Source organism: Neodiprion virginianus, chromosome 1 (assembly GCF_021901495.1).
Source record: "Neodiprion virginianus isolate iyNeoVirg1 chromosome 1, iyNeoVirg1.1, whole genome shotgun sequence".
Taxonomy (NCBI): domain Eukaryota; kingdom Metazoa; phylum Arthropoda; class Insecta; order Hymenoptera; family Diprionidae; genus Neodiprion; species Neodiprion virginianus.
Window position 1 is genome coordinate 13,461,636 of NC_060877.1, and position 11,141 is coordinate 13,472,776.

At 37.5% G+C, this 11,141-nt stretch overlaps 1 protein-coding gene across 6 annotated transcripts in view; it reads right to left on the reverse strand.

Annotated features, from left to right (window-relative positions):
* Window positions 1-11,141, reverse strand: part of LOC124306678 (C-terminal-binding protein) — a 45,248-nt gene that overhangs the window by 27,102 nt on the left and 7,005 nt on the right. The gene's annotated exons all lie outside the window — the stretch shown is intronic.

Consider the following 11,141-nt stretch of genomic DNA (forward strand, 5'->3'; position numbering starts at 1 on the left):
AACAGATATAAATTTTCAAATGCGTGTTAGTCGTGCCATCGTCGTACGATGGTCGATGCGGAATAGTAACAGCACTAATGATGTAAGTCATGGTCGAACGGGGGACCGCTTTCCGCGAGCATACTGCATATGGCCCCGCCGATAAGAATGACAAAAAAAAATCGATTTCCGATTGAATCGATTATTTTTCCTCACAATCGGTTTTTGTATTTTACTCCCATGAACTACGCAATACAATATCAATTTTTGTGATTAAAGTATGAATTATTATCACTTTCTCACTCACTAAGTACCGATTTGATGTAATAAGTAAAGATTAATGAACATTGTCACGTGAAATTAAAAAAAAATTTCGATGTAACTATAAATTATCAAAAAAATTTTCCACTATTGACTACATACTGAAATCCACGAAATATTGGTTTCAAATGCACCGTTTCACAAAAATACGAAATAATTGATTTAGTCTGTAATCGATATACGCGCGGAACATGCTCTTGTTATATAAAGAATCGTGTGCAACAAGAAGGTAACGGTCTTTTCGCCTCGCGTATTTATAATATCTGTCTTCGACTCACCTACGACTCATATTGCAAACTTACGCTCGACCCGAAAAGACCAAGTTTGCCCCCTTGTTACACAATATACCATTCCCCGATACGACGTGATCAATACACTCTGCGACTCTGCATATTATAAACAACCAATTTCGTCAAAAAGTACTAATACTGGTGTTTGCCCTAGAATTACGTAACAGACAATCAACTCACGACAAACACTGGATGCAGATTCTGACAGATTCAAAGCCACCCGTGTCGTCCGCTGTGCAGGTTGAATACATGGCCTTGAATCGATCAGACTTCATTTTGCCACAGGTGTATACCTTTGATTAGATTGGATAGGTATCGCTTTGTCTCGTATACTCTAGTGGGACGGATTTTTGTGTGTTTTGATTTAATTGAAAAGTGTCGAATGTCGTTGCGGATTGCCAATTAAAAAGACATCCATTCTGAATTATGTAAAAAGCATGTCAAAATATTGAGTATTACAAAATAATTACTGTAAATCTTTTATCATAAAAATAACTCTGTAAATTATCTGCTCAAATGCTACTACTATGTATTACTACAAACTAGCAGCTATAAATCGACAAGACTATTGCAGGTTTTTCGAAACCTCGTTCGAAACAGTATGTATAATTCTGATTTGGAAAAAGTTTTGTAGTTTATTATTGTATCAGGCACGGAGTAAAATCACTTATACCCAGGGATGTTACATTTGCATTATTCGAAGAAATGTATATATTAGGACATTGAAACAGTATACTCCGTAAGTTGCTGCAGACTGGTGCACTCTGTAAATTATTTAAACTCAAAAGAAATTCGTGCGTAATCCGAGTATGAGAATCGCATCGCAGCCCCCCCCCCCCCCCCCCACAAGCATCGCTTTTCTTGAATAAACACATGCGCTGTCTACGGTTGTCTCGACATAGGAGAAGATAGACAGTCAAACCAGGCCAGAGGCAGTCAGGCAATCATTGGCATGCCTGAAGGGAGAGCAAACGAACAAACCGACGAACCAGACGTATACCGACCAAAGAAGAGTAGCCCATATTTTTGTCACAGCTTCATCTTAAAACTTGTAATATAATTTTAAAAACTGAAATTAGTTACCTACAAATCTATCTTTTTTTTTCACTATACCACAAAGGCGTTAAAAGTTACAGCGTAAGAGTTTGAAAGATCTCCGGTGCATCACCTCCTTCCCATTCGCATCTCTAGCAAAGCAAGCCAGCCAAGCCAACCAGCCAGGCAGCTCCTGCAGAGTCGGTAGAAGAACCGAGCGAAGCAGCGGCGATGTAGTTAGTTTCGCAGAGAGTTTAGTTCCACCGGTCCACTCGGGATGACTGGGAGAAAGCCCCCCCCGGCAGTGGAGGGTGGCATCTTGACTCCTAGTGGAGTGTGGCAAGCAATGGCCGGTCCGATCGATGTCTCGCCAACTTCCCCACACCCTTCCTGCGGCACAGTGGCAAGGGACAGAGACAGGGCCGCAGGAGGGGGCAAAGGGGCGGGGGCAGGGACCAAGCAACGACGGCTCAACCTTCGGTGGCTTACGAAGGCCGAAACACATGAAAAGCCGTGTGCCGTTTGCAGGAGCACCTACAGGTCATACATAGATTTACTACCGCGCGCTCGATTGCTCGAGGCCAAGTGTGAGTGAACGTTATTGCCTGTGGGTGATCCGACAAACGGAAAACGGTTTGCGTGGTTTCGGCTTTGAGAAGATGCTATAGTCCGTCTTTACCGACCGCGTTGAATGCCACTTATGCTTACCACTATCATAACCTACGCATCACTCGTGTGAAAATACTGCAGCCAGCGTAATTTTACATGCAATGCCAGATAGAGATTACAGAAAAAAAAGCTTTGTTTGAGTGCAACAATAATGACACGAAATATACGAATGTAGATGAATTATCACTTCTTGCAGGGTTAAATTTCCTGACATTATTTTCGCATGAGATCAAAAGATTTTTTAATAGCGTTGTTCGGAAATTGCATGTAAAATTGCGCTAATTGCGGCATTTTCGCATCGGTGCTGCGTAGGCTTCATTAGTAGTAGAAATATGTGAAATTTACTCGGTCGGTAAAGACTGATCATAGCATCGACTTAACAGAGCGCAAGTCTGTTTACAGTGGTGACGCGCATCCTCGATTTGTATATATATTCGACAAGGTATGAGCGTCAATATATACAGTAAACCACATGTACGATGTTGTCAACTGCGTAACGTACAATACGCGTTATCCACGAGGGTGTAATTTGGGTATATACGATTGTACGCGATATCTATTTTGATTTTCGGTATTACTAGAGTAGGCTGTGCATGTATGTGCGTACACAAGTATGATTATTTGGCCCGGAAGGTACTTATACGTCACCTAAGGTATGCGATTCGTAAAAAAAATGTACAATCCTAAAAGTATATGTATTAACACTACGAGATTTGTGTTTGTTGCTTGGTGGTGTGATAACACTCATTCAACTCTAACCTAACCTTGTTTGAAGTTCAGTAGTAATGGTGTTATCATGCATGGTATTATTTGTTTGCTAGGGGATAGCGGGGAAGGAGGGCCCACCCTTATGGTTCCTAACCCAACCTAACCTGTTATCTTGATCGAGGTACAACTGTGAGGGAAGAGGTAGTTTTAGCACGTACCTGCCTACCTATGGATATCGAAAACGTTAATTACACCTATACACGTTAGCACTGACATAATGGCGAGTGATTTTTCTTACGGTAAATGTATATATTTATTGGTGTCAGTGTTATACCTGTATGAACCTATATTCAAAATAACCTACCAAACTGATGTGTACAGGAATTAAAATAGAAATAAAAATCTGAAAAATTCGGAATGATACTTAGAATTGGGAAAACAATATACGCTGACCGATTCAAGGGGGTGAGGATTACGCTCTAGTCGAATCGACGTGGAATGTCCCATATACGGACAATGGACTTTATGGGTAGAGCGCAAAGTGAGTTATGAGCGAGAGTATGAATCTTGGGGGGAGTTACGTGAGGTAACACTTCGGCCATATTGACGAGCAATAATGGCTGGTGATTGATCCACCTTCCATCTTTCGCTTCACTCATGGAGACTAGAGTAAAGCAGTGGACACTGCGTGCTTCAGAAATGTACACGAAATCCCGGACTAAAACGGCGGCGCTGCGATCAAAAAGATCGTAGTCATATATATATATACATATATTTAAATCGGACACACTGTTACTACTTATTTCCTAACCTCAATGTGGCAAAATTCGTGCAGTGTTTATGTTTACATGTGTAAAACTTTTTCTTATTAATGTGCAGTGTTAATTAATTTATTATGTTTATTAAAATGGGTGTATCAAATTTCGTTGAATAAAAATAAGCTGAAACATTAGGATAATCATCGATGTAACGCTCCCAGACAACAAACGAAAAGAACATACGAACACAGAAAAATAGTCTCCTTAACCTCAAATATACTATCATTTATGTGCGTCACTTTTCATTCTACCGCGGATCGGTCACTTTCATCGCGTGGACGAATTTTATTACTATATTTACGATCTTTTCGACCCGTGCGATGCTAGTGGCAGAGCGGAGAACTAATCGAAGTCTCCATGGCTTCACCCATGGATGGGATGTTTCATCCATAAGTAACAACACGGTATAACACGTGGCAAAATTCTTCAACTTCTCAAATCCTCTTTCGATAAAGTACAAGAAATTTGCATCGTATTAAATTGAATTTTGCTGTCAGCTTTTGATTACATACCGGGAGGATTCCTTGAGGGTTAACGATGCGAACGACGCTCCTCCAGCTGATGGGCAAACGAAGTTACATCTTACACGCAGTTAGTACACCCCAGATGTAACTTCAGTTGCCTATCTGCCGGAGAGTGCCTTTGTTCGCATCGTTAACCCTCAAGGAATCCTCTTGGCATGGTCAGCGTTGTACAAGAGAATGAAAATTATTATCTAGACAAAAGAGTATCTCTATACAAATCCACTTAGGTAAGATGAAAGTTAGACGAGCAGTAATTATCTCTCTGGGATATAAAATTATCATCATTTTCATCGAGATAATCGAAAAGACAACGATTATAAAAACCTAAGATTTTTATAGTGAAAAATAGGAATTCTTGGTGCGATGATGAAATATTTCTTTACGACTGGTGAAAAGAATATGACGTTGTTGCGAACAATTTTTTGTCGATGCGAAGAAAGATTCAACAGAATTACTTTACCCACCACGAACAAAAACATCTTACTTTGTTTTAAAGAATACTATTTATAATCTAGTAAATTACGAAGAGTTTCTTTCAGAAATGAATTTTTGTTGAAATATTTATCTTTGCAAAATTACGGCAGACTCTTGACTTCGTGTAACGTTTCCTATATTTCAGTAAGCAAATTATTTTATCTTTACCGAAAAAAAAGATAAAGAAAAATAGCAGACTTATCAGGATGAAGATGAATCATATTATACATTAGAGTCGCATTATCACTATTAGATAAAAAATGAAGTGTATCCATCTAATTGTAAGTTCATTATCTTAGATAAAATTATCCGGATAATTTACAACACTGCATATGAGTATATTATGTTGTCAACATTATTATATGTATAGTACCCACAGTTATTTGTTCCAATGCATGAAGTTAATTTCTGAAATTCGAAGCAAAAATTACAACTTGATCGTCACAAATACATTTCCTCTACGAATAAACACGATTTTCTGACTTGTCTTCTGGTTTTTCCACGTCCATCAAATTATACCTATTGGATAACAGAAAATATACATTTCACCAGGCGTTCTCACAGCAGAAATAACAGGATATCTGTGGGGGTCAAAATTATTCTATTCAACAATAGTAAGGAATTTGATTCAGGATATTGAATTGATTTGGCAAAGTTGATTAAATTTGTGGTGAGGGCGGCCAAAAATTTCTGAGAAAAATATTCCATGAGGTTTCCAGATTTTCCAGGACCTAAAACCTAGTTTTCTCCGACATTTTCCTAGTTCTAGTAAGTTACTAAAACCTAAATAGTTCAACTTATTAACTCTATATTCAGTTGAAATTCAATTCGAATTGAAGAAAAACGTGATGTACAAAAAAGTCAGTTTAAGCCAATTTGTTTTCTCGACGAAAAAAGTAAACTTGTTACCTCAAAAAATCCTTTCTAATTCACACGATAGAAGACTGATATTTTTATTTTTGTAACGACCGAATTAAAAATCCCCTGACAATTCCAGGTTTTCCGCGACCCCTTTTAAATTTATCGCCATGAGTATACGAAAATAAATAATTCGTGCCACCAATCCACTGTTTACACGCGTAAGTTCTATAAAAGGTTTACATACTATATGTGTGCACTTGGTAAGTGTAGGAGGTGAAAAGTTGTAGCTTTATTTCCTACAGCCACATGCCAGGCGGTTGCTCGCGTACCTAAACAAGTTCGAAACGAACTTTTAGTTTCAGAAGTCTTGACACGTGCGGTTCAAAAATCATTTCATCCTCCCCAAGCATCTAATTTTCCTTTGTTTTCGTCTGTTCCGTTTGCTTAATTTATTTCTTCGTTTAACATATGCTCTTTCGTTTTCCTTGCCATTTGTCTATAATACACGTACATGTATACACATGACGCATACTACCAAGGTGTCAAATCCTTGTACCAAGTTATCCTACGCTATCCCCCCTCAACGACCGATTTATCGCGTAACAAATCAGGACCGCAGGCAGCAGCTCTGCTCACAGTCAGTCAGTGGTCATAGGTGTCAGTGTGTGCAGGGACTGAATAATGTATAATGCTAACGTAGGGAGTGTTGAGTTCCGAGTCGATGTTGAAAGGGGTGAAACACAAGAGTAGTTGAGTGCACCTAGTTACACTCAATACTTTATTGACTTATCCAATTGTATAACGCAGGATGACAAGCATACGTACCTAGCTAATTACATATAGGTATGAATACCAATTTAACACGGAGTATATCCGCGCTTGTATAATTTATGCAATCCAGCGTACATTTTGCGGATGGCTATTTGTGTCATGGTCCTTAAAATTCGAGATAGCGGTGAGTCGTCCAACCGTAAACATTCGAACAAACTAAACTCGGTTACACTCAGTTTCCACAATGCAGGCGTATTTACTCTACGTTAAATTTTTTACGTAAAATTTCTATGATAGAACGCGGATATATTGAAATTAAATGCTTAACCATTTTGCTGGGCAATTTCCTTATAAATATAAATACTTCACTATAAACAAGCCGTAAAAATATTATTTTTCGTAGTACTTTTAAAACCAATTCAATTACTGGCAGTGCCATCGAGTGTGACACGGTGTATTGTGTTCCAAGTCCGGAAATTGGACGATTTCCTACAAGTATGAAATTTGTAGCATGAGCCGAAGGCTAGCGCGGTAATCACAAGTAAAAATTGCACATCCGTTCAATGATAGTGCTTAAAATGGAGCACATAAGTTGTACATACGCGCCAAAGGCATTTTACTTCACTTTTTGGAAACGGGGCACTTTACGCACGCTCCACAGGCTTCGAAAATGGAACTTTCCGAGCGAGGGTTGAAAAAAATCTTTTTTCGTTAATACTACCTTTTTTCATGAAACTTTTGAAAACATGAAAGTCTTCACTTTTTATAAAATTGTTTCCTATTGCATTGTTTCATTACTATTGGATGTAAAGTTGTATAAAGTTCAGATTTTTTCAGTTCAAAAACCAATACTTTTTCTATAATATATTATGTATGTCACCATAGGCTAGGGGGGTAGGGGTAAAAATATAGAAAGATCAGAAATTTCAAGGGTCACAATATCGAATTTTTAAAGAAGCGAAAACTTAATTTATAATATTTTCAAATTTTGAAAATGAAGTATGTAGTCTGGACAGAGAAGTAAAACAATATAAAGATCAGAACATAGGATACCAAACTGTGAAATCTTCAGAATTCCTCGTGATAATATAGAATTCCATACAGATTCTCGATTTTGTCGTTCTCTATATTTTGAGACCTCTCTTATATTTAATCTTTCTGTATTCCGACATCTCGTATTTTCAATTTTCGATATCGATATTGCACATCGACAGATATCGATATACAAAATATCGGTTCACTTAAATACTGCGTTGATAAAATCCATATTCGATATATAAACATGAATTTCAAAATTCAATTCTATGAGCTGATACGAATTTTGTAGTCTGTGGAACTGAAAATATCGTAAAAATACTCAAACAGCCTTTACAATCAATGAAAAGAGAGGTTCAAATTTTTTTTTTTAATAAAATAAATAAAAAAAAAAATTGACGTCATACAGGTCTCAAAATCACTTGTTGAAATAAAAAATGTCGAGAGCAGCTCAACTCGATCAGACCAAAAAATGCAACTTTTTTTCTTCGAATTCCGATTTCCCATTTGAAAATAAAACAATTCATCTTGGCGTGTGATTTCGTAACTTATTCACCTAAAATTTCGTGAACACAACACCTCTAGCAATTGCCCAGAAAGAAATATTAAAACCGAAAATACAAGTTCTGAAACTGAAATGGGGGATGAATGAAAGCAGTATTACGGGATAGAGGTCTAGTATTGACAAGCGGTTATCAAAGCTTCGATCTCGTCGCTAATTTCAACTCAAAGAATGCAAGAAGGAGAAAGACCTGATATGAGGATACGGAAAGTAAAGGTGTTTGTTTGCGTGAAGTGGATTTTAATTATTATGGTCGTTGGACGTGATACTTGGAGAATAATTTAGGAATTGGTTTGTTGAGATTTGGAATTGGAAGTTGGAATAGAAGTTGACTGCTTAAAATATGGAATTGGAGTTGACTGATTGGAAGATGGGTTAGAAGTATACTTGATGAAAGTCAAAATACAAGTGAGTTAGAGACAAGGAGTGTGAATGCAGAAAAGGCGCAAGAATTCAGAATAATAGGGGACCGAAGTAACTGAATAAGAGTGATAGCGAGTGGAGTGAGCTCTCAAAGGCCCAGCCTGAGGCCGGATGGGAAAAGGACAGGTAAGGTACTGTAAGTTTACGAGGTAGAAGTTAGTAACGATATCGTAATGAAACATTGGTGAAAAAATCACCATTCTCTTAATTTTACAGTGATTTTGAACGAACTAAGATTTCGAAATATGAGTGGGTTTTATTTTATTACGGTTTAGTGAATTTCAGACAATATGGAAATCACGAATTAACGGTGTTTCCGCAGCATGAACCGTTAGGATAACGTTACAAACTTCAATATAATGTAAGTTTACTCTAAAAAATGAGTGGGGGTGTCAGTAAGTAATGAGTGGCCGAAAAGGTGAGGAAAGGCAGGCCAGACGTAACAGCGGTAAGGTCAAGACTTGGTAAAGAGTCTTTTTTGTTATAATAAACATTATTCTTCGACTGTCCGTTAAAAAGCTTCTAGGGAATTTTTACCTGGCTTATTCGGATACGCTCGCTGAGTAGACCAAACAAAGAATTCCTAATATTTTATTCAACATCGAAATCCGATATTCGCTGGTACAGTATCGACACAGGAAAATATCGGCACGCCGAATACCGTCTTTAACTATCTTGATATTTTTTCGATATACCGATACGACATGTATCGCCCATCTCTACGACAGGTGATGTAAAGTAAAAACGCTAAGGTGATCGAACTTGTTGCAGCTCTTATTAAAGAACGCGATTTTTTCGGTTTATCAGATTTGGATCATTACACCAAGTATTAAAAATATATCGTACATACATCGGTGCGCGATCAAATTCACCAAAATTATGATAACGCGCACCCTGCTATACGTAGTTGAGTGGTGGATGTTGAGGATCTACTTGACGAGAACGAAGTGCCTCTGGGAGTTCCCCTTTAGTTCATCGTGATGTGATATCGTCTGGGGGGAGAATGATTTTTCCTCAATTCATTCCACGAAGCCCATTTTTACCAACGTCAGTTTGTGAAGAATTATGTGGTGAATAAATTGATCGATCAACGGCATACAATGAAATCGCGTCTCTTAAGCTGGACCGACCACATCATTTTTTCAAAATAAGACCAAAACTGTAATTTGGTGCTAATTTTGAGCCCAAACGTCGATTTTGGTGCGCCAACCCCTTCCGAGATATGTGTGGTCAACCTAGGTTTACGGAAAGCTAAAACGACCATAAAAATTTCACAGCGAAGGAATGCAGGTATCGCAATGAAACAAGAACCAAAATTTGGTGCTAATTTGATGCTATTTTTGTACTCTACTTTTACAACATTTGTAGCCGTACGAATTGTGCTTATTTTGTACTTGAGATTTGAGCGTGCTTTTATCACTAGAGGGATGGTTGGTTCAAATTCGCACTCATCTATTCTCAAAGCACCAAATTTACACTGTATTCCAGTTACGATATTTAATCGAATTCAAGAAAAAATGTTGTGGTCGGTCCAGCTTCGCATGAGGCTACATTATCTGTGAATACCTCGAAAGGGGTTGGAGCACTAAAATTGGGGTTAGAGTACAGAAATAGCACCACATTACGGTTTTGGTCTCATTTCGAACAAATGATGTGGTCGCTCCAGGTTTAGAGACATAATAAAATCGGGTGTAGAGAGAAGAAGGTTATCTTGATACATCACTCCAGCTGTTATTTAATATTCTAGTAAGGTTTAGAATTGAGATTTTTTTTACTATATCAACTAATTACTCAATCTGTAGAAGATGTATTAAAATTGTAAATCTTATTTACTGTTACACAAGGCAATAAAGAAAATTTATTTAGTCGCCAAAATGTTGTGATACGATCAGGTCAAGACAGTTCTTTATGCTATACGTCCTTGCAATCTATGCTGAAACAAGAAATGTTGTATTTACTTGAAAATATGTTTATATACGGTAGATAATGCAATATTTCATCGTTGGTTCACATGATCTGTATAAGAAGTCACGAAACAAGAAGAACGTCGTTCTTCGTAAAACGAATGGAGGAAATTATACTGATTAGAACAATCTCTACTGTAATAGTGATCAGTGAACAATACCGAATCAAAAGAACATTTGACCGATATAAAAATAATGATCATTCATCGATATTGTGCTAATTGAAGTTAAGGAATTGGCAAATTGTTTCTAATCTGTACAACGTTTCGTTTGATATGTTTAAAGTTTTAGTAATTAAATATCCGGAAAAAGACATGATCCAAGAGGAGAATGCATCGAAATTTCATTGTCTTTGATTGAATTCTCATGGATTTATTATTCACTCCTAATGTGGTCAAACGGGGAAATGCAATTTATAGGTATCTTCAATCGCGATTGTGAATAAATCTACATCGTGGAGTTAGAATAAAGAGACTCTCCATCAATTATTGTTCGACTACGCGAGTATGCACAGCTGCTGTAGCTCTACACGTATAACATACCTATATGGCTCCGTGTACATTCGAATAAATTAAGTGTTTTTTTTTTCTAAATTATATACGCGGGTAATTATTAATACAAGTGTTGAGTACAAATGGAATAAGAGAAGGCCGAACTTCTTTTTTTGCCGTTTGAATTCGATGTGCAAAGTGAGCGAAAGTTACCAC